This window comes from Palaemon carinicauda, chromosome 25 (assembly GCF_036898095.1).
Source record: "Palaemon carinicauda isolate YSFRI2023 chromosome 25, ASM3689809v2, whole genome shotgun sequence".
Taxonomy (NCBI): domain Eukaryota; kingdom Metazoa; phylum Arthropoda; class Malacostraca; order Decapoda; family Palaemonidae; genus Palaemon; species Palaemon carinicauda.
This window is the reverse complement of record NC_090749.1, coordinates 93,216,089-93,239,879: the sequence shown is the minus strand read 5'-3', so window position 1 is coordinate 93,239,879 and position 23,791 is coordinate 93,216,089. Positions and strand designations below refer to the sequence as shown.

General features: G+C 45.7%; 1 long non-coding RNA gene across 2 annotated transcripts in view; it reads left to right on the top strand.

The window, feature by feature from the left end:
* Nucleotides 1-23,791, top strand: part of LOC137618714 (uncharacterized) — a 33,186-nt gene that overhangs the window by 5,886 nt on the left and 3,509 nt on the right. Inside the window, exons 3-4 of one of the 2 annotated variants that reach the window (XR_011039820.1) lie at nt 14,870-15,008; nt 23,379-23,507. This is a non-coding gene — a long non-coding RNA (uncharacterized lncRNA). Of the gene's footprint in view, nt 1-14,869; nt 15,009-17,466; nt 21,897-23,378; nt 23,508-23,791 lie in introns of those variants that run through there. The other variant, XR_011039819.1, reaches the window with a different exon arrangement.

The following is a 23,791-nucleotide window of genomic DNA, read 5'->3' as shown; positions in this document are numbered from 1 at the left end:
TCCTCCCAACGTTCTGGCTCTGCAAATAAGCTTCTCCCACCTCCTCGTGTCCAACAGAGGAGGTATTTTGAGATTCTGGAGGAGCCTTGTCCAGCTCTTCCTCTCCATCACTCCTTGGAAGAGCTCACCAAGGGATTCTCTCTAGCGAGAGACTCCAATCGACAGGTCTCTTTCTCAACATCCGAGATCCTTAACCAGGAGAAGGTCACGAAGTACGCCATGCAGGCTACTTCGTGGCTTGATGTCAGATTAGGGACCTTGAGAATCCTGGTACAAACCTGATTTCTCCAAGGAACATACAAGTTTCGAACTTGTGGGCGAATACCATACTGAAATGTAGGGACACGGTGTCTGAGAGGTTCCATCAACATGTTCCAAATGCTGAGATTACTAGGCTCAGATAATCCTCTCCAGAGGGAGCCCATCTATTCGAGCCCAATGACATAGAACATACTTCTGAGAGATGGAGGAAGTCCCATCAGGACTCCCTCCTCCATAGGGCTTTGACTTTCAAGCCCTATAAACCACCAGCTCCTCAGCAGTCTCGTCCAGCCGAGACCACGATGAACAAGACAGCAGGGAAGACCACTGTGTCTAAGATGCCCTAGGCACTAAGTCCTCCGGGGGAGGAAAATATCCTAGATGGAGCGGCCGAGGCCGCAAACGCTAGGATAGGAAGTCTCCCTGCTTTTCCACCAGTTGGGGGATGCCTACAAATTTGCTCAGACAGGTGAAAGCAACTCGGGGCCGAACCCTGGACAATCTCTGTGATTCGTCTAGGGTATCGCGTCCCGTTCATACCATCTCTCCCTCCCCTGACCAGGAATCCGGCGTCTATAGACTCCTTTGCCATGGGATCAGCAAAGGGGCTGGCCCTTCGGGCAGAAGTCCAGACCCTTTTGAAGAAGGATGCTCTCCAGGAGATCCTCGATGGATCCCCAGGATTCTTCAGTAGACTCTTTCTTGTGAAAAGGGCGTCTGGAGGCTGGAGACCAGTCATCAACCTCTCAGCTCTGAAAAAGTTTGTCAAACAAAATCCCTTCAGCATGGAGACAGCAGACACAGTCCTACTAGTGGTAAGACCACAGGACTTCATGTGCACACTGGACCTAAAGGACGCGTACTTCCATATCCCAATCCATCCGTCTTCAAGGAAGTACTTAAGATTCAGCCTAGACAACAGGAAATACCAGTTCAAGGTGCTGTGCTTTGGTCTTTCCACAGTACCTCAAGTTTTCACCAGTGTTTACCCTAATATCATCTTAGGCACACAGGATTGGCATCCGTCTCCTTCACTATCTGGACGACTGGCTAATCCTAGCAGACTAGGTGTCAACCCTTCTTCAACACCGAGACAAACTCCTGAGACTTTGCCAAGATCTGGGTATCTTGGTAAATCTCGAGAAGTCATCCCTGCTTCCTACACAGAGATGGTATACCTAGGCATGATGATAGACACCAGTCTCCACAAAGCCTTCCCATCAGACAACAGAATAGCAAGGTTGAGGAAGGTCGCAAGACCCTTTCTCAGATGAGAAGAACTTCAAGCCCATATGTGGTTACGTCTCCTTGGTCACCTTTCATTACTGGCCCGTCTAGTTCCCAACAGTTGTCTGAGGGTGAGATCTCTCCAGTGGCAACTCAAGTCCCGGTGGAATCAGGCTCTAGATTCTCTGGACATTTGGATCCCCATGGGATCAGCAGAACAGACGGACCTCGAGTGGTGGGTGGCAAACGAGAACCTAGGAAATGAAGTGGATCTTCTCGATCTTTTGTTCTCAGACGCTTAAAAGAAAGGGTGGGGGCTCACGTGCTGCACCGCTCGACCTCAGGCCTCTGGTCAGAGTCAGAAGAGTACCTCCACATAAATCTCTTAGAGATGAAGGCCGTCTTTCTGGCCCTTCAACAGTTCCTTGCAGGCCACTCAGTGGTGGTGATGTTAATGACCCTCATAGCTCCGCTATGGCATCACGTGGAATGGTTTCCGGACCTTCTGCAACTCCTGACGGAGCCCCCAAGAGAACTCCCTCCACGACACAATCTACTCAAACAACCAAATGCCAACATATTCCACAAAGCCGTAGCTTCGCTACGACTTCACGCCTGGAGACTATCCAGCATCTCCTTTTTCAGAGAGGATTTTCACAACAAGTTGCAATCAGGAAGTCTGGACACCTGCAAAAGTCATCTGTGGTTGGTGTCGTAGAAGGGGTACCTCTCCTCTCGATGCCAATATCCCAGCAATAGCAGAGTTCCTTGTGTATTTGCGGAAAGAAATGCTCCTGTCAGTCTCGGCGGTAGAAAGCTATATCTCAGCCTTAACCCTGGATAGGTACGCTCCTCGGACACCCCTTTAAGGGTATACTCGGACGCGAACGACCCCGACGCCAAAAAAAATTCTTGAAAAATCAGTTTTTGCAGTAACCTCCTTTTTTCTTTTGCCAAAAAAAAACTTCAATGAATGCTTAAAACAACTGTAAAGATAAATACTACTCATCTGCAGAAAAACTATTTATTATAAATATTTTAAAAAATTAAGTAGAAAAAAAAGACCTGACATAAAAATTCATAAAAAAAAAGTTTATACATATATACACAAATCCTTTTAGGAATTGATTCTTGAATGTTTAGGACACATCTTGATGTATTTTGGATGAAGTCAGACCCATGGAGGTGAAGATCTGAAATGAGAAAAAAAGGGTAACTTTTTTTGGCCAAAAAAATTTGTCCAAATTTCATGAATTTTTTTGGGTACCCAAATGAAATAGGAAGTGGCTAATTTTTTTAGGGAATAAACATATGTTATCCTAAAATAGAAATATGTAAAAAAATCTTCATTATTTTGTAAATTACATTTATATCAGGGGCCATATCTAAAGGTAATTTTTTGAGTACTTAGAAATTTCGTAAAAAAATACATATATTTAATATATAATATGATATTTATGCTGGTAAAAATATACCAAAATATCACAAATTCTATAGGGAACAAGAATATATATAGATAGGGCAGCTTACGCTTCGGATATGTCCATAAAATGGCCGCCAACCACACTGACTCAGACTCCCTAATCTGCCACTTGAAATGTAGGAAGGGTATGTCAATTTCAAGGTGTTATTTACTAATCTAATTATTATTGGATATGCATAAAAATTGTATGGTGGGTTGCTGGATAATTGTCAATTATTTTACGACTATAAAATTAAAATTCTGACCCAAAAAAAATTTTTTGAAGGGAAATAAAATCGAAAAAAAAAATGTAAAACAATATAATATTTTAGCTAAAAAAATTTGATGATATTCAATCAAAAAAAAAGTAAACAAAATTTTCCGACAAATAAACATCTAGAGGAATCATTACTCTGTGATAGTTCCTTAGTACGTAGTAATTTTGAAAGAATTGGGAAAAAACGAAAAAATGGCAATCACCGGAAAATCGAACACATACCTATATATACGCCATATCTGGCTAAAAAAAAAATAGGCATGGGTAGCCAGATCATCTAGAAACACTTTCCAGCACTATAAAAATATAAGTTTTGCGACACTACTTGCCAATTCCTTACGGTAACATGACTAAGCAAAAAAATGCAAAACAAATGAAAAGGGGCACTCGCGGAAAAATGGCTAACATTCTAGTATACGGCATTTCGGAAAAAAAAATTCAGCCACGTGCTAGGCAAACCATCAAGGCACATTTTCCGACAAATAAACATCTAAATGAATCATTACTCTGTGATAGTTCCTTAGTACGTAGTAATTTTGAAAGAAATGGGAAAAAACGAAAAAATGGCAATCACAGGAAAATCGAACACATACCTATATATACGCCATATCTGGCTAAAAAAAAAAGATAGGCATGGGTAGCCAGATTATCTAGAAACACTTTCCAACACTATAAAATTATAAGTTTTGCGACACTACTTGCCAATTCCTTACGGTAACATGACTAAGCAAAAAAATGCAAAACATAAAAAGGGGCACTCGTGGAAAAATGGCCATTCTAATATACGGCATTTCAGAAAAAAAAAAATTTCAGCCACGTGCTAGGCAAACCATCAAGGCACATTTTCCGACAAATAAACATATAAATGAATCATTACTCTGTGATAGTTCCTTAGTACGTAGTAATTTTGAAAGAAATGGGAAAAAACGAAAAAATGGCAATCACAGGAAAATCGAACACATACTTATATATACGCCATATCTGGCTAAAAAAAAAATAGGCATGTGTAGCCAGATCATCTAGAAACACTTTCCAACACTATAAAAATATAAGTGTTGCGACACTACTTGCCAATTCCTTACGGTAACATGACTAAGCAAAAAAATGCAAAACAAATAAAAAGGGGCACTCGCTGAAAAATGCCCAACATTCTAATATACGGCATCTCAGATAAAAAAAAAAGACATGCACGTGTTAGCCCAACCATCAAGGCACACTTTCTAACACATAAACATGAAAAAAAAATCAATAATATACGGCAATTCCTTACTACGTAGTAAATTTTTACAAATATTGAAAAAAAAAACAGAAATTGGCAACCGCAGTTAAATACTCAATATACCAATAACTACGTCGTATCTGACAAAAACAAAATCACGCATGGGTAGCCAGATCATCTAGACACACTTTCCAACACTAAAAAAGCAAAAGTTTTACGACACTATTTCGCAATATCTTACGGAAAAATGACTTGGCAAAAAAATTAAAAAAAAAATGAAAAAGGGGCACTCGCGGTAAAATGCCCGACATTGTAATATACGGCATCTCAGATGAAAAAAAAGACATGCACGTGTTAGCCCAACCATCAAGGCACACTTTCTAACACATAAACATGAAAAAAAAAATGAATAATATATGGCAATTCCTTACTACGTAGTAATTTTTACAAATATTGAAAAAAAACAGAAATTGGTAACCGCAGTTAAATACCCAATATACCAATAACTACGTCGTATCTGACAAAAACAAAGTCATGCATGGGTAGCCAGATCATCTAGACACACTTTCCAACACTAAACAAGCAAAAGTTTTATGACACTATTTGGCAATATCTTACGGAAAAAGGACTTGGCAAAAAAATGAAAAAAAATGAAAAAGGGGCACTCGCGGTAAAATGGTCCTCGTGGTGATGAACGACATTTTAACTAAAAAAAAAATCATGCACATGGTAGCCAAACAATCCACCAAGACTTTCCACAACTGATAACCTATACAAGTTGCACCATTCTACGACAATTTCATAATACGTAATAACTTTGATAATTATGCAAACTACCTTAGAAGGGTAAACTCAGTCGCGCTCGACCCCGACGCGTCTCAGAAATCAGGGAAGGAGTACAGCTACAGCAATGCACATCTGGACACTACTAGAGCGTGTAGGGGAGACACCTCCTGCAGGTCGATCACCCACAAATTCAGTCACGGGGGTGAGTCACGTGAGAAAAACCTGTTTTTTTTTGACGCTCGGGGTCGCGAACGACCCACCGTACCTATCCAGGGTTAAGCCTCGCCTTTACACTGAATGGACATTTTTTCAACGGTAGAACTCACCGTAATTACTCATATGGAGTCATGAACTTACCTGTCCTCAGTCTGAAGTGAGACCTCCCCCATGGAACATGGTTCGAGTTCTCAGGTCTCTTAAGGGATCTCCCTATGAACCATTATGCCAGACAACAGATCTCCACCTAACTTGGAAGACGGTGTTCCTGCTAGCTTTGGCTTTGGCGAAGCGAGTCAGTGAACTTCATGGTCTCTCATACGACATCGCTCATTCAAGGGGATGGGGGAGAGGTAACATTCAGCTTAGTTCCTGGGTTTATTGCTAAGACTCAGAACCCATGAGTAGCGGATTCTCGATTCGACTCCTTCCAGATTTCGAGTCTGTTCTGTAACAGATGACCCTGATCATCTCTTACTCTGCCCAGAGGAGTTTGATGCTGTACCGTAAGAGAACAGCCGTAGCCCGTCCTCGTGTGGTGCACTATTTGTCAGCACAGAAAGGACCAAGAGGAGGGTCACCAAGAACACAATCTCAGCATGGATTTGCAAGGTCATAGATCAACCACTTAATCCAGAACCTCCTCCTTCACGTCGCCCCAGAGCTCATGATGTCAGGGGAGTAGCTACGTCCCTGGCATTCAAGAGGAACTTCTTAGCGACGCAGGTTCTTCCGGCTGGGGTGTGGAAACGACAAACTACTTTCACATCCCACTACCTGCAAGACGTGACCCACATGAGGCTCGATACATTTTATATCGGTCCTGTAGCAGAAGGTTGAGGACACTGTTACTCGGTTTTAGTCTGCGTGAATGAAAAGGTTTGACTGGCTTTTATTCTTTTCTTCATTCTCCCGTCTTGGGGAAAGCAGCATCCTGGGTTCTCTGCACAAGCTGACATCAAACCACGGTAGGTAGACCATGCTCCCTTATGTACCTAGTATTAAGCTAATACTGTTGTGTCCCCATACCCTGGTGAGGTGGTATTGGGAAAGTCTTGGTTACAACATTTTTTCCTACTAAAGACTCGGAATAACTTTACCTGGATGGTCACACTTCTAAATATCTCAACACAAAGCTCGCGTATGCCGCCGACCTTGCATAACAAGGTTTTAGCGAGGCACAGAGACCCCTTATTATGAGTACTAACATACTCAGATAAGGAGCCCCTGGGTAAAAGCCAAAAGCCAGATTAGCAGGGACATCCACCCTTCCTAATGGGTGAGTCACCCTTAAATAAATAGTATAAGTTTGTATTCCAGTTGCGGAACAAATGTCAAATTCGTAGATAATTTGTATTTTTCCTAAGGATACAAACCTTAGCTTTGTTCCGTAACTGGAATATAAACCACACTATTTAAAGTGGGTAATTACTTTCGGCGTAGCTGAAAGGACGAGCCATTAGAATTTTAACGAGGATTTACTACCCCACCGCTAGTTAGCGGGGGATAGGAAGGGTAGTTTGATACCCTCCCCCCTCACACACCTGTGTGGTAAGTTCACTTTGCTATCGGCTTGGGTGCTAGTCAGACGTGTCCGCTGTCACCCTCGCCTACATGACAGCCATTTAATCTATGCTTTTTGCTTTTTCTTTTCTAGACTGTTGTGAAGTTGGCCTCTACAATGCGGAAGTGCCCTGGGTTACCTGAACACTCTTGTGGGACCTTCATGTCGTCAATCGACACGGATCCACACACCTTATGCCCTTATTGTAGGGGTCAAAGGTGTCATAGTGGTAACATATGTATTGAATGTAGAGAGTGGTCTCCCTCCTAGCGGGAGAGGTTTTCCCGGCGCCGGAAGAAGAAGTCCAAACGAGATATTTCTCATTCAAAGGTTTCTTTGAAGAAGGAAAATCCTAAGGGCTCTTCTTCCATGGCCCAAACCTCTTCTGAAACTCCCACTCGGTTGGCTTCTCGCGAGAGGCCATCGAGTGGTAACGTAGGCCGTACTGTTGTTTACCGATCTCGGGGTTTGGGAGAGGGAGTTGCCTCCCATAGCGAGGCAGCTCCCCCTCCTCCCCCGGGGGAGGATTTAATTATTTTTCCTGATGTAAATAATGATGATCTTTTGCAGGTTTGGGTTTCCTTGGTGGCTTCAGGGCTCGCCCTCCAAGGAATCCCTGTTTGACATGATCAGGTTGGGGGCAGCTGTCAAACAGTCACCGGTGGTAGCAGAGGTTGACCCTTTGTCTATTGTCGAGGCTGTTGTGGCAGAGGCTTCCAATGAGAGTGTTCAAACCCCTGCTCCTGTTGTAGCTGAAGGCTTAGCTCCCCCCTCCGAACATCCTTCGAGGGAGGAACTAAGTTCAACGGTCTCTCCTGTGGGTGATTCCCCCCCCCCCCCCCCCGGGGGAGTTCACTGACAGAGACTTCTCTTCGGAGGACTGCCGATGGTTTGCCTGCTGCTCCCAGAGGACGTATAAGACGTAAGGCTCGCCTTCCTCTTCGTCGCCGAGGTCTTCCTTCTCCTCACAAGGGTGTTAGGAGGCGCCTCTTCGGATCTTCATCCTCGCAGTCCCCCGCAGAGGAACCTCGTTCTTCAGCGACCGTTCCTGCTACTTCTTTGGACCTGGACCTCTCCGCAGATTGTTCGCGATCTCCTTCTCCTGCCAGACCTGCTGACCTGCCCTTGCCCTTCCTGGCTGCAGATGCGCTGTGGGCGCCCACCCATCCTGTTTTCCAACGGGCACCGGTCCCTTCGGGGCAAAAGGGGCTTTCACACATTGTGTGTAAGTCCCTTAAGCGCCAGGTTTCCCCTGTGCGCCAACGTTCTACTGGGCGGCAGCGCGCTACTGCGCGCAAGTGCCCTCATGTTGCAGACTCGTCTCACCAGCGCTCACCTGCACGCCCACAATCTCCTGTTCGCCTGGCAGTTCCAGAGACTACGCGCCCACGATCTATTGCTCGCCAGCGGACCTCTGCGCACCCTCAGCCTGATGCACACCATGGACGCCTTCGGTCTCCTGCTCGTCAGCACTCTCCTGTTCGTCAGCGATCTCCTGTGCCCCATTACTCTCCTGCTCGCCAGCACTCTCCTGCTCGCAAGTGCTCCCCTGCTTGTCAGCGCTCTCCTGCTCGCCCTCGATCCTCGGATCAGGGCTCCAGAGGGAAGTCTTCTTCCTCCCCTGCTCACCAGCGCTCTCCTCCACACCACCAATCGCCGACGCGCCACCGAATCTCGCCTGCTCACCATCCCTCGCCTACGCGCCATCGCCCGCAGTCTCCATCACGTGCCCACTGCCAGAACTACGGTTCCAGATGAGCGCCCTCCTGCATGCCAGCACGCTAGGGATATTTCCCCTGCACGCGCGCGCCCAACGGCTTCGCCCTTAAGGGCCCTTTAGGATCCTGTGGCTGCACACCATCTGAGGTCTCCGGAACGCGCACCTTCGCGCCCACGCGCCCACGAGCTCCTTCTCCTGCGCTCCATCCTTCACCCACGCGCCAACGCGCACCCTCGCCTACGTGCCTTTGCTCGCCTGCTCGCCATCGCTCACCTGCGCGCCATCGCTCGGCTGCGCCCCATCGCTCGGCTGCGCCCCATCGCTCGCCTGCGCCCCATCGCTCGCCTGCGTGCCATCGTTCGCCTGCGCGCCCTCGCCATCGCCCACTCCCGAGCTGGGCAATGGCCTATCGCGTGATCCACAGCTCGTTCCCACTGGAGATTCTGCAGTACAACGCGCAGTCAGGTCATCCTCATCGCCCCCCCTCCCCCCCCCCCGTAAGCGCAGGACAGCGCGCTCATCGAAGGGAGGGAAGTCTCCGGACAGGTCCAGAAACATTTCTTCCACAGCTTCCTCCTTTCAGGCAGACCCTGTTGTAGTTTCCACTCCTTGGGATCTTATGATCCCTTTCCCTCCAGAGGGTGTCTCTGACAGCGCTGCTGTCAGTCGGCTGCCCTGGTTTGGGCCCTTGATCAGAGCGGTTGCGCAGGCTTTCAAGCCCGCTTTCTCTGAACTAGGCCTCAAATCAGCGGCAATCTCGGCCCCCCTGAAGAGGAAAAGAGGAGTGGACGACGTGGTAACTTCTCCAAGGGCGAAACTGGCTCCTCGGAAGTCGTCGAGGAAGGCTCCCTCCCCTCCCCAGACTTTCTCCATCCCCTGTGGACGAGGATTTTCCGTCCTCAGGGGATTCACGTGAGGTGAGGCGTTCTCCCATCGCACCAATGGGAGAAACCCCACCTCGGGCTGAGAAGTCTCCTTAGGTGGAGGTGGAGAAGAGACCCCCACCATCTTTGTTGGAATCCTGCATCTCTCTCAGGAGGGAGTCGAAGGACTCCAAGACGATTCCGAAATCATCTTCGAGGATCAGACCAGAGCCAGCTAAGCCCGCGGAGAACATCCACGAGTCACCCTTTGGGGACTGGAGACCTTGCTGCTAGTCCATCAGGAGGAGAGCCGCAAGAGTCGGAACATGCCTTCTGGCAAGTTCTGACAATGATGAAGAACCTTAACGGATTCGCGGATCCAGAGATTCCTCCTCGAGAGGGCAAGGACACGGTTCTGGACCGAGTCTTTGGTACCCAGAAGCCCTGTAAAGTCAGCGCGGCTTTGCCTTGTTCCCAGGGGGTTAAGAGTGCCAGATATAAGGTCGAGAGCCAGCTCTCCGAGCTAGCCTCCTCCAGCCGTTCCAGTGCTGGAAACAAACTCCTCCCACCTCCTAGTTTCCACCAGAGGAGGTACTTTGAGATCATGGAGGAGTCCTGTTTAGCTCTTCCCCTCCACCACTCGGTGGAAGAGCTCTCTAGAAGAGTTCCTCCTGAGAGACTCTCCAACCGGCCAGTGTCCTTCTCGGCCTCGGAGGTCCTTAGTCAGGAGAAGGTAGCGAAGTGTGCCATGCAGGCAACTTTGTGGTTGGATATTTGGCTAGGGTCTCTTGGCATCCTGATACGATCCGAAGTCTTGTCTAAGGAGAGTACCAGGAAGGCCTTGGAGACCTTCCTTTTTTCATGCACTCATACCATTGATTCTAGCCCACCAAGTCTCAAACTTGTGGGCTAATTCTATCCTGAAATGCCGAGATGCAGTGTCTGAAAGATTTAACTTGAAGGTCCCCAACACCGAGGTCAGTAGGTTCAGACATTACTCCCGTTTGGGGAGTAGTCTGTTTGAGCCGAAAGATGTAGAGCAGGCGGCTGAGAGGTGGAGGAAGTCCAACCAGGACTCCCTCCTCCATAGGTTTTTAACATCAAAGCCCTATAAACTTCGAGCACCTCAATATCCTCGCCCTACAAAGACGACGAAACCGGCAGTAGTAGCAAAGGCAACGGTGTCCAAGGAGCCCTTTCCTGTCAAAGACAAGAAAGGCCAAAAGTCCTCCAGGGGAGGCAAAAATCCTAGGGGGAGTGGCCGAGGCCGCAAACGCTAGAATTGGCAATCCCCCTGCACGTCCACCAGTGGGGGGATGCCTTCAAAGTTGCGCAGACAGGTAGCAGCAACTCGGGGCCGATTCCTGGATGATCTCCGTGATCAGCCAAGGATATCGCGTCCCGTTCATAATATCTCTACCTCCCCTGACAGCGAATCCAGTGTCGTTGAGCTCTCTTGCCATGGGATCGGCAAGGGGGCAAGCCCTTCGGGCAGAAGTCGAGACCATATTGAAGAAGGGCGCTCTCCAAGAGGTCATCGACGGGTCCCCAGGCTTCTTCAGTCGACTCTTTCTTGTAAAGAAGGTGTCTGGAGGCTGAAGACCAGTCATCGGCCTCTCAGCTCTGAACAGGTTTGTCAAGCAGACCCCGTTCAGCATGGAGACAGCAGACACGGTCAGACTTGCAGTGAGACCGCGAGACTTCATGTGTACACTGGATCTGAAGGACGCGTACTTCCAGATCCCAATCCATCTGTCTTCCAGGAAGTACTTAAGATTCAGCCTAGACAACAAGATCTGTGTTTCGATCTCTCCACAGCACCTCAGGTTTTCATCAGAGTGTTCACCCTGATATCTTCGTGGGCACACAGGATCGGCATCCGTCTCCTCCATTATCTGGACGACTGGCTGATCCTAGCAGACTTGGAGTCAATCCTTCTTCGACACCGAGACAAACTTCTGGGGATTTGCCAAGATCTAGGGATCATGGTAAATCTCGAGAAGTCTTCTCTGCTTCCTACCCAAAGTCTGGTATATCTAGTGATGATATTGGACACCAATCTCCACAAAGCCTTCCCCTCAGACGACAGGATAGCAAGGCTGAGGAAGGTCCCAAGTCCTTTCCTCAGACGAGACTAACTCCCAGCCCAGTCGTGGTTACGTCTCCTCGGCCATCTTTCATCCTTGGCCTGTCTAGTTCCCAATGGTCGTCTCAGAATGAGATCTCTGCAATGGCAACTCAAGTCTCGGTTGAGTCAAGGACTCGATTCCCCGGACGTCTTGATCCCTATGGGTCCTGCGGAACGGACGGACCTTTAGTGGTGGGTGGCAGAAGAGAACCTACGAAAGGGATTGGATCTTCTTATCCGCCCCCCGGATTTGATGCTGTTTTCGGATGCCTCAAAGAAAGGGTGGGGGCCCCACGTTCTGAACCACAGGACCACAGGCCTGTGGTCAGAATCAGAAAAGTGCCTCCATATAAATCTGCTAGAAATGAAGACCGTTTTTCTGGCCCTTCAACAGTTTCAACAGCACCTGGCGGGTCACTCTGTGGTGGTGATGAGCGACAACACCACAGTAGTGGCTTACATCAACAAGCAGGGAGGTACCTTTTCAGAACAGCTATCCCGTCTTGCAGTAAAGATACTGAGATGGACCGAAGTCTACTTGATTCCACTGTCGCCTCGCTTCATTCCAGGCAAGAGGAATGTGCTCGCCGACAGTCTGAGCAGAGCGTCTCAGATAGTGAGTACAGAGTGGTCTTTGGATCGTCAAGTAGTCAACAAAGTCCTGACTTTGTGGGGTTCCCCGACTGTGGATCTGATTGCGATAGCGTTGAACTTAAAACTGCCGCTGTACTGCTCCCCAGTCCCGGATCCCAAGGCTCTCTGGCAAGATGCTATCCAAGAACGGTGGGACAACATCGACGTATACGCCTTTCCCCCATTCTGTCTGATGAGGAGGGTACTCAACAAGACCAGAATATCGGTCAATCTCTCGATGACCCTCATAGCTCCGCTGAGGCATCACGCGGAATGGTTTCCGGACCTTCTGCAACTCCTTACGGAGCCTCCGAGAGAACTCCCTCTGTGACACGAGCTACTCAAACAACCACACGCCAACATCTTTCACAAAGCCGTAGTTTCGCTTCGGCTTCACGCCTGGAGACTATCCAGCATCTCCTCGCAGAGAGAGGATTTTCACAACAAGTTGCGGAAAGGATGTCTGGACACCTGCGAAAGTCATCCGCAGTGGTCTACCAGGCAAAGTGGAGAATTTTCTGCAGTTGGTGTCGTGGAAGGGGTATCTCTCCACTCGATGCCACTATTCCAGCAATAGCGGAGTTTTTCGTGTACTTGCGAGAAGAAATGCGCCTTTCAGTCTCGGCAGTGAAAGGCTATCGCTCAGCCTTAAGTCTAGCCTTCAGGCTCAAAGGAGTGGACATTTCTTCTTCGCTGGAACTTTCCCTACTCATACGTAGTTATGACCTTACCTGCCCTCATTCGGAAGTGAGACCTCCTCCATGGAACGTGGTTCGAGTTCTCAGGTCTCTTAAGAGACCTCCATAAGAACCATTACGCCAGGCTTCAGATCGCCACCTGACTTGGAAGATGGTGTTCCTACTAGCTTTGGCATCAGCCAAGCGAGTTAGTGAACTTCATGGTCTCTCATATGACATTACCCATTCAAGGGGATGGGGGGAGGTAACGTTCAATTTCGTCCCTGAGTTTATTGCTAAGACTCAGAATCTGGGAGTGCCGGACCCTTGGTTCGACTCCTTCCGGATTTCGAGTGTTCATTCCGTAACAGATGACCCAGACCATCTCCTACTGTGCCCAGTAAGGAGTCTGAGGCTCTATCTTAAGAGAACAGCTGCAGTTCGTCCTTAAGTGCAGGCATTGTTTGTTAGCACTGGGAGGGTTACCAAGAACACCATCTCAGCATGGATTCGCCTGTCTGTTCCCGAATCCTGACCAGGGGTGTAGTTACGTCCCTGGCCTTCAAAAAGAACTTCTCAGTGACGCAGGTTCTACAAGCAGGGGTATGGAAGCGTCAAACGACCTTCACAGCCCACTACCTGTAAGACGTGACCCACAGGAGGCTCGATACTTCTCTATCGGCCCTGTGGTGGCTGCACAATAGCTGGTTTAAACCTCAGGCTCCTTAATGGACGAGTAGCAGAGGGTTGAGGGCATTGTTACCCGGTTTTAGTCTGCATGAAAGAAAAGGTATGTCTGGCCCTTATTCTTTTCTTCATCCTCCCCTCTCTTGGTGAAAGCAGCATCCTGGGTTCTCTGCACAGCTGACCTCAAACCACTGCAGGTAAACCATGTTCCCTTGTGTTCCTAGTATTAAGTTAATACTGTCGCGTCCCCATACCCTGACGAGGTGGTCCCTGGGAGAGTCCTAGCCTAGCCTAAAGTTTCCATCTAAAGAACTTCAGGTCAACTTCTTAGGACGAGTCACACATATTCCTTCACACACAGCTTATGTAGGCCGCAGCCCTTGCATAGCAAGGTGCGAGCGAGGTGCAGGGACTCTTTATTGTTGAGTGCTGACACACTCGGATAAAGAGTCCCCGGGCAAAAGCCAAAAGCCAGTCTGGCTGGGACTTTTCCACCCTTCCTAAGGGTTGAGTCACCCATATTAAATAGCGTGGTTTGTATATCAGTTACGGAACAAATGACAAATTTGGAGATAATTTGTATTTTTCCTAACTATACAAACCTTAGCTATTTAATCAAACTTGCCCGCCAGCCCTGTCCCCCTTGAAGTCCTACCTCTAAGCAAAGTGAACTTACCACACAGGTGTGTGAGGGGGGAGGGTAGTAAGCTACCCTCCCTACCCCCCGCTAGTAAACCCTCGTTAAAATTCTAATGGCTCGTCCTTTCAGGTACAGTATGCTGAAAGTAATTACCCATATTAAATAGCTAAGGTTTGTTTGTTTAGGAAAAATACAAAATATCTATGAATTTGTCCTATTCATATGTACTGTACTGACTAACCAGGTTCTGTCTATGACCATTTCCTTTGGTGGTCAAGTATACCTATTCTTTTCCAGCCTTGGGTTAGTTTTAATAGTATTCTGTACAACATTATCTTTAGTCAAGTTGAGCATTGTTCAATATTCTTCATAATTTAATGATTTTTATTCCTTAATAATTGAAGCATATTTCTTCATAGGATTTTAAAACATTTGTTCACCACAATATATTGTATTTTATGGTTAAAATTTTATTTTTATTGTATTCTTAAAAATAAATTTTCTTTCAGGGAAACTTTGAAGTCATCATTGAAGAAGTCGTACATCCCAAGCAAGGCAATGCAAGGAGACTGCTGTGGTCATATTGCCAGCGTACACCGTGCTTCCACATCATTGGATTCAAGCCCTTTATAAATCAGCCCAGTCATTGTGTGTTGGTGTCAAAGCCCAGCTTTTCCTTCTTCAGTGGGATAGCCACTTTTATCCATGATTCTAACATCTTCCAACATCAGCATAACATGAGTTTGTTCCTGTGCGGATACAAACTTCCGAGTCATTTATATGGGTTTACTCCCAAGTTGTTTTGCTACAACCAGAAAGAAAAATGTATAACTGGCAACCATGTATGGTTACCAGGCAGTGCCATGGTTGGGTAGTGCACTTATACCTCTGAGATGGCGAGTCACTCTCCTTATAACTGATCTCCCACACTACGATCATGACCCCATGCTGGATTCTTTCTCTCTCCAGGGCTTTTTCTTTCAGTGTGCTTTGTGAGATGAAAGGCTTTTGAGGTACAGTAATGGGCTGACTTTCCCTGGTCGTGAAGGTCGCCCTTGAGGAACATAAGGTGGGTGCAGGTTGATCCGCACCCTTCATGCTTGATCTGCCGTGGTAAGCCTTGTGAAATTTGGTGGTATTGACCACCCTCCCAGTGGGAGAAGTTCCATGCACGTTGCAAGAAGAGAGCTAAGAAGGATGGGTCCCCTTCCACGTCTTCTTCTGTTGAGAGCAAGAAGCCTCCTGTGACCCTCTTAACTGAGGGTGCAGCCATTATCTCCATAATTTTCAGATTAGTGAAACTCTTGTTAATGTTTTGTTGCCCTTAGTGCATAGCAAACATGAGTCCCTACCTGACACTTATCCTTTGGCTTCAGCTCCAGCACAGCCTGGACTGGACTCAGTTCCAATATCTTTAATTCCACATTATACCAATCTACTCAGATTCCCATCTCCACCCATGAGTGTGCTCAGTGGTGATTGTCACACTTTTGTTTCAGATTTTCAGAGCCAAGGTGACTTCTCACTTTAGGAGGACTCTCCAGTAAAAGTGCTGAAGATTTCATACCACTCTCATCTGAGAACTTCTTCCCATGTGATGAATGAGAATGATGTGTCCCCCTCAATGGAGGCAGCCATCGTGGAAGGGGCTTACTTTTCCCTGGCTCATATGCACCAGTTTGGGTTGCTTTGTACACCAAGGGGCCCACAACATCACCTCTCTCCACAGAAAGGCCCAACAATTCACCATTGTCTTCCTCGGATGTTGATAGGACATCCACAGTTGTGTTCATGACAAATTCCACTGTACAGGTTTGGCTGTTTCATCAGAGTACGAACGTTGGCTTCCCTCTCCCAACGTCCCTTTCAGAAGGCGAAAGTTTTATCAATGTCAACAAACGTCTTGGCTCCACGTGTCTCAACCACACGTATTGGCATACCCTCACGTGTGTGTGTGCTAATGTCACAGAATATGCCACCATCCTTAAGGGCAGGTGTGCAACCTGAACATGCCAGTATCTTATCACACACTTGTGGGGACACTTGACAAATTCGTGATTTGACTTGATCACGTAGCCTTGTGGAAGAGCCTAATGAACGCGTGCTACTTCTAACTTTGGTTGATACCCACATTGCTTTCAGCCCATGAGTTCAAAACTCTTTCAGAACCTATCCCGTGTTTTAGACGAAATAATAAAATAAACCTAATATCTTACCAAGGTCTGCACAGACAAATGTTAATCCCAACTTACCTACAGTATTATCCCACAAGCTACTGAGAGAGTAGCAATTTCAGATATTTCTTTTCAGAGACATGAAAGGGAAGAGGTGGCAGAACCCTATATCTTCACCTCTTCTAAGAGAAGGACACTCCAAAATCTAACCATTGTTCTCTTGTCTTGGGTAATGCCATAGCCTCTGTATCATGGTCTTCCACTTTCTTGGGTTAGAGTTTTCTTGTTTGAGGGTGCACTCAGGCACACTATTCTCTCTTTATTGTTTATATATGACAGATCTATTTTAAAGTTGTTACTGGTCTTACAATATTTTATATTGTTATTCATTACTTCTCATATATAGTTTATTTATTTTCTTATTTCCTTTCCTCATTGGGGTATTTTCCCTGTTGTAGTTCTCGATCTTTTAGCGTCCTGCTTTTCTAACTAGGGTTGTAGCTTAGCAAGTAATAATGATAATAATTGGAAAAAGAGACCCGGTTTTCCTCAATCCTCAATATTATTTTGCTTCCAGAAAAAGGCATTCCAAGTAGACCTCTCCTGATAAATCTTTTCTCATCACAGATTTCAAGTTCAGACTAAGAGTCCCCTGCTGTCCAACCTCATCCCAACGTGGATAGAGACGCTTATCGCATAAGTAAATAAATATGGCTCTGCTCATTCTCTTACAGCGGCCTCTTCTCACCGTCCGAGCCACAGGCGTGAATGCATTCACGTCTAAGGAAAGGTGAAAGCCTCCGCTATCTTTCTGAAGCAGGAACCTCACCACATAATTCCTAAGCAGAAGCCCACATATAATGACACATTGTTGACTATCATTGATGACCCCTGATGGAGCAAGAATCAGTTCTGCTGGTGTAGCCCCTTCAAGATTCCAACCCTCACATACGAGACGTAAGATTTCCTTAAAGTTATGAGTCTTATACGTCGTCTAGATGGTCAAGGAGACCCTCTTTGTGCCCAGGTTAAGAGCAGTTACTGCACCTTTTTAGCATCTGAGATGCAAAAGATGCAGGTAGCTGCCATGTCAGTTATTTAGGACTGCTCCTGGCTAGACCACTGCTCAGGGTCAATGCCATGCTTTGCTACTACAAAAAATATGAAGAATCCTGACGTAATTAAACAGTTTGATGAAATGTCAATGTCTGGGAGTTAAGGCCTTGGAATTCCTGGTCCATCGATTGGTCTCTTTATGATGATTGATTGATTGATTGATTTGGAGTTTTCTAACATCCCGACATCAAAGGTCATTGACGCTTATCATTGTGGAGAAATTGTCTTCGATCATAGAGACACTGTCTTGGCCAGGTGCTTAAAGTAGTTGTCCCAAAATGATGCGCTATACCTGCAAAACTCTAAAGTTCTGGACTTTCCTACATTTTCCTTCCACAGAAGTTGCTGTGGCAAAAGCCGACCAATCCTTGTTCATGAGAAGAGCCGCTCTTAGGATTCCCACCTCTCGACAGCCTCCAAAACAGTCTCCAATTAAACAGGGTCAGCAGGCTGGCTCCTGCCGCCTGCAGACAGTCAGGCACCGAAAAAGCAGGATCAGAACCCCAACTCTGGCTGGAGGGTTCACTCCTCTGGACAGAAGGGTAGAAGTTGTTGTGGCTCCCGCTAGGGAAGGCAGATCTCCGGACTTACCACCAGTAGGGGGATGCCTGCAGAGCTACTGGGACAGATGGCAGTTCTCCATTCAGAGTATCACGTCCACTTCAGGGGCTGTCCTCCCCCATTAGCTCAGACTTTGATAGTCCCACCATAGAGGTGGAAGTCTCTCAAATGCTGGCCAAAGGGGCCATAGAGGTGGTCTCAGACAGATCCCGTGGCTTCTTCACCAATCTCTTCTTGATAGAGAAGCTCTCGGGAGGCTGGAGACTTGTCGTAGACCTCTCCCACTTAAACCAGTATGTATTCCAAACAAGATTCAAGATGGAGATCCCATGCACTGTTGTTCAAGCCTTTAGAAAGAACAACTTCATGTTGACCTAGAGGGCCAATACTTCCAGGCCCAAACCATCCATATTCTAGGAAGTATCAGAGATTCAGTCTAGACAACAAGAAACATCAGTTCGGGGTACTGTGCTTCAGTCTTTCCACAGCACCCATCCTGGGCTCTTAGGATCGCCTTCTGTCTCCTCCATTTTCTGGACGACTGACTGACCTCAGCAGTTTTTTTTTACCAAGATCAGGTGATCATGGTAAACCTTTGGAAGTCTTCCCTACTTCCCTCTCAGAAGACTCATATATCTGGGAATGATTCTAGACAATCTCCATAAAACCTTCTCATCAAAGACAGGATAACACTGCTTATAAATGTCACAAGACCCTTTCTCAAGACGAGAAGAACCCCCAGCCCAGAGTGATTATTTCTCCTCAGACACCTATCATCCCTGGCCTGTCTAGCTTCCAACGCCCACCTCAGGATTCGTTCTCTCCAGTGGTGGCTTGAGTCTGATTGGATTGGAATCAGGTCTCCGATACCTCGGACATTCTGATCCCCATGGGACCAGAAGTTTTGACGAAACTCAAGGGATGGGTGGCAGTTAAGAATCTATCTATGGAGTAGTATAACATTCTGATCCCTCCCCCCGAATTTGATGCTGTGCTTAGACTCATCAAAAGAAGGGAAAAGGAACCATAGTGCTGCACCACACGACCTCAGGCCTCTGGACAGAGTCCGAAAGTACCTTCACATGAATCTCTTAAGAGATGAAGGCCAACTTTCTGGTCCTTCAACAGCCTTGTCAATTCCTGAGGGGCCACTCATTGTGTAATGAGTGACAACACCACATAGGGGCTCACTTCAACAAGCAAGAAGGAACTTGCTCGCAGCCTCTTCCCATTTAACTGTATAAATACTAAAATGAGCCAAGGTCCTCTCAGTACCACTATCAGCCCGATTCATTCCAGACTAGAGGAATGTGATCGCTGACAATCTGTGCACAGTATCTCAGATATAAGGTGTATCGAAAGGTCTTTGGATCACCTTGTAGTGGACAAAGTCCTGACTTTATGGGGTTCTCCAACTATGGATCTGTTCGCAACGACCTGAACCTCAAGCTTCCGCTGCTCCCCAATCCTAGACCCCAAGGCTCTCTGGTAAGAAGCATGCCAACAACGGTGGGTACAAGAACGACGTTTACGTCTCATCCCTGTTTTGTCTGAAGATAAGGATACTCAACCTGGCTAGACCATCGGTCAGCCTCTCAAGGGCTCTCATAGATCTGCTATGGCATTACGCAAAATGGTTTCCAAACCTTCTGCAGCTCCTGACGGAGCCTCCAAGAGAACCCTCTCCACGTCACAGACAACCACACTTCAACATCTACCACAAGCTATAGCTTTGCCATGATTGTATGCCTGTAGGCTACCCAGCACCTCCTCTCTCAGAGAGGCTTTTCGCAATAAGTTACGGTGAGGTTGTCTGGATATCTGAGGAATTCCTCAGCATCAGTCTACCAGGCAAAGTATAACGTCTTCTGTGGTTGGTGTCATGGGAAAGCATGTCTCTCCACTCGATCCCTCTATTCCAGCAATAGCGGAATCCTTGAGTATTTGCAGAAGGAGAAGATTCTCCTTTTCAGTTTCAGCAGGTAAAGACAATCACTCAACCTTGAGCCTCGTCTTCAAACTGAAAGGAAGGGACATCCCCTCATTGCTAGATCTTTTCTAAGTCATGTGGACCTACAAAGTTGCCTTTCCCCAGTTGGAGTTGAGACTTCCCTCGGAACAGGGTTCGAGTTCTCCGGTCTCTTAGACCTCTCTACGTTCCATTTCACCAGGCAACAATTTTTCACCTGGTTTAGAAGATGTGTTCCTACACACTTTGACAGCGGCTAAACGAGTCAGGGAACTTCATGGTCTCTCTTTCGACATTGTCCATTCATGAAAAGGGTGAAAGGCAACGTTCAGTTTCGTCCCCAAATATGTTGCCAGACACAGTCTCCAGAGGTGATAACAAGTCTCCACTCGGTAACTGATGATCCAGATCATCTGTTACTGTACCTGGGGTGAAGTTTGAGGCTCTACCTCAAGAATGGCAACAGCCCACCCGGGTGCCTTCTCTTGCCATCAGCACTGGGAGAGACTAAAGGAGGATCACCAAAACATCATCTCTGCTGGATTCACAAAGTCATCAATTACGCTCTGAATCCAGATCCTCACCCAACATGTCGACTCACGATGTCAGGGGCATAGCTATGGCCCTGGCCCTTCTAAGCAGATTACTTTGCAATGCAGGTTCTACAAGTAAGGGTGTGAATGCTCCAGATGACTTTCACAACCTTTCTCCGGCAAGACGTGACCCACAGGAACTCGATACGATCTCTATTGGTCCTGTGGTGGCTGCACAACAGCTGGTTGTATACCTCAAGCTCCATATTGGACAAATAGCAGAAGGTTGAGGACATTGTTACCCAGCTTTAGTCTGCAATAATGAAAAGGAGTGACTGTCTCATTTTCTTTTTTCATCCTCCTCTCTTATGGGGAAAGCAGCAGCCTGGGTCCTCTGCACAAGTGATGTTTTAGCGAGGTCCAGGGACTCCTTATTTTGGGTGCAAATATACTCAGATAAGAATCCCCTGGGTAAAGCCAAAAGCCAGATTGGCAAGGACGTCCACCCCTCCTAATGGGTGAGTCATCCCTAATAAATAGCGTAGGTTTATATTCCACTTACGGAACATAAATTCATAGATAATTTGTATTTTTCCTACTGAAACAAAGCTTTAGCTATTTATACAAACTTACCCGGCGACCCCATCTTCCTTGAAGTCTTACCTCCAAGCAAAGTGAGGTAAATCACAAGTGTCTGAGGGGGATTGGTAGCAAGGTAACCTCCTACCTCCCGCTAACTAGCGTAATGGGTAGTTAACCCTCGCCAGAATTTTAATGGCTCATCCTTTCAGTTTCACCGAAAGTAATACCCCTAATAAATAGCTAAAGGTTTTTATCATTATGAAAAATACAAAAATTATCTACAAATTTTTTATTTTCATCCAACTAAATTTGAAGTGAACATTATTTTGAATTTCCTTGATTTGTTGTACGAGGATAGTAGCCATCAGGAAGTTATTTTCCAGACTCAAGATGCTTTTATTAATAAAACCAGATGATCAGTTTGTCAGCAAATTTGGAAAGGCCCAGAAAGATGGAGATTGGGCTGTGATCGTTGCAGTCGGCATTTGATTAATCCTTTGGAAGAGAGACAGCACCATTTTTGACTCTGCACAGCTAACGGAACATTATCTAGGCCAACGTTTACACAGCAGTTATCTAATTTGGATGGGATGTCTTAATGGTAAGTTTGAAAATGATCTTGTAGGGGACGAGACCATGATTTGGTCTCTACTTTTTTTTTACGTTTAATTTATCGTCATCTTTCTGCTTGTGAATCTTTCTTGATTTAATTGTTAGGGAGTTTTGTCAGAGAAGAAAGATAGAATCTTTTACATATTCTTTTGTGTAGATTTTCACAAGTATTTTGGATGTTGTGATATCTACACCAACTCAATCATGTACTTCTTATTAAATGGTTTCAACTTTGTATTTCTTTTTGTTGGGAAATTGTAGGAAAAGTAGATTAAAATGGATATATATATATTCATAAGAAGGATAAAGTTGGAATACTAAATAGCCTATTGTAATGTATTAGCTACCACACGGAGCTTACTTAAAAGGGCTTATAGGTGTTTGTTTTCATAAATTGATTCTTGTTATGCAGTACAGAGAAGCAACTGGCAAAATCTAACTGAGGCCCTTTGCATCAATAGGCGTAGGAGGTGATGGTGATGCAGTACAGAAGGTCCTTCGACTTACAAACATTCGGGGATACAAAAACAAAATCAACTGAAATCATAAATCTTAGATTTTGTATCAAAATTTCACATACTGTAATGAGACAAAGATATTCTGCAGTAAAACTGTATTATGTCATTTAATACTGTAAGTGAAATGACATTTGCAATGACCTAATCTTTATTCCATATGAAACAGAAATATTTTTTGACCTGTAGCAGGAAATCGTAGTCTTCGGAATCAGGTTAGGCTTACCCTAGGCTGAAATTTAACAAGATTCAAATGACAAACAATTCGTCTAACAAACAGCTTCTTGGAACTGATTGAGTTTGTAAGTTGAGGATATTTTCTAACTAACACAAGATACTCGTTTGAAAAACTTCATGATGATGAGAGTGTACTCAGTATTGCACGAAAACTAAAACAGGAGAAAGTTGCATAGTGAGATGTTCAGTTGGAGAAAGTAGAAAGGGAAACGGATGAAAAGTTAAGGAGAAAGAAAGAGTAAGGTTTGAAGGATTGAAAGTAGACCTTTAGAATTGCTTAAAGGACATTTCTTGAATTAACCTAAAAGATTTCTTAATGCCTTGTCAACACTCAACCATTTCTCTGAAGAGGGACATTTCCCCTGAAGTGCTGTGCTTTACGTCCTGATCTATCTTTCCATTTCCTTTTCTGTTTAGCCATGTCAAAGTCTTGGAGTTGGATTTGGTGATCTTGTTGAACTGTTAAGAAAGTAACAGCTTAGTTAGGCCCCAAAAGTACAGTAACTCACTGAGAAACTTTGTGAGATAAAAGAAGTCTGTTCTTATTTGACAAAGCCTTTTGGTTAAGTAGTTTAACCAGATTAATATAACTAGATAACTGAGTTAGAAAAAATACTTCTTTGTGGCCAACCTTTAAAGCCTTATGCAGATCATATTTTGCAATGAAAATTCTGAACTACTGCATCGTGAAATGTGTTTAAATGGTTTTCATCTTTCAGGTTTTGTGAAATGAAGAAGTCCCTCCATGCGTCGTCTGCACAGTTCATCCTATGGCACCTGCTTAGTTAGGAAGAAAGACAGCCAGCCATAAGGCTTTAGAAACCCTTAGCAAATCCTGCAAGTACCAGGTGAGTTTTCCAATTCTAATCCACTCTGGTAATCTACAAGAGACTTTCAGCCAAGATATTTTCTGATATAAGAAATAGAAATCTTAAAGACTCAAACTTGTTTGCAAATGTCTTTTTCTGTTGAACAGGTTGATATAAGTCTTGTTTCATAGTTTATATATGACTGATCTATTTTAATGTTGTTACTGGTCTTAATATAATTTGTCACGCTTCTTGTTATATATCATTTATAGTATATTGAACACTTCTCTATTTCTATTCTTCACATGTTTACTTTCTTGTTG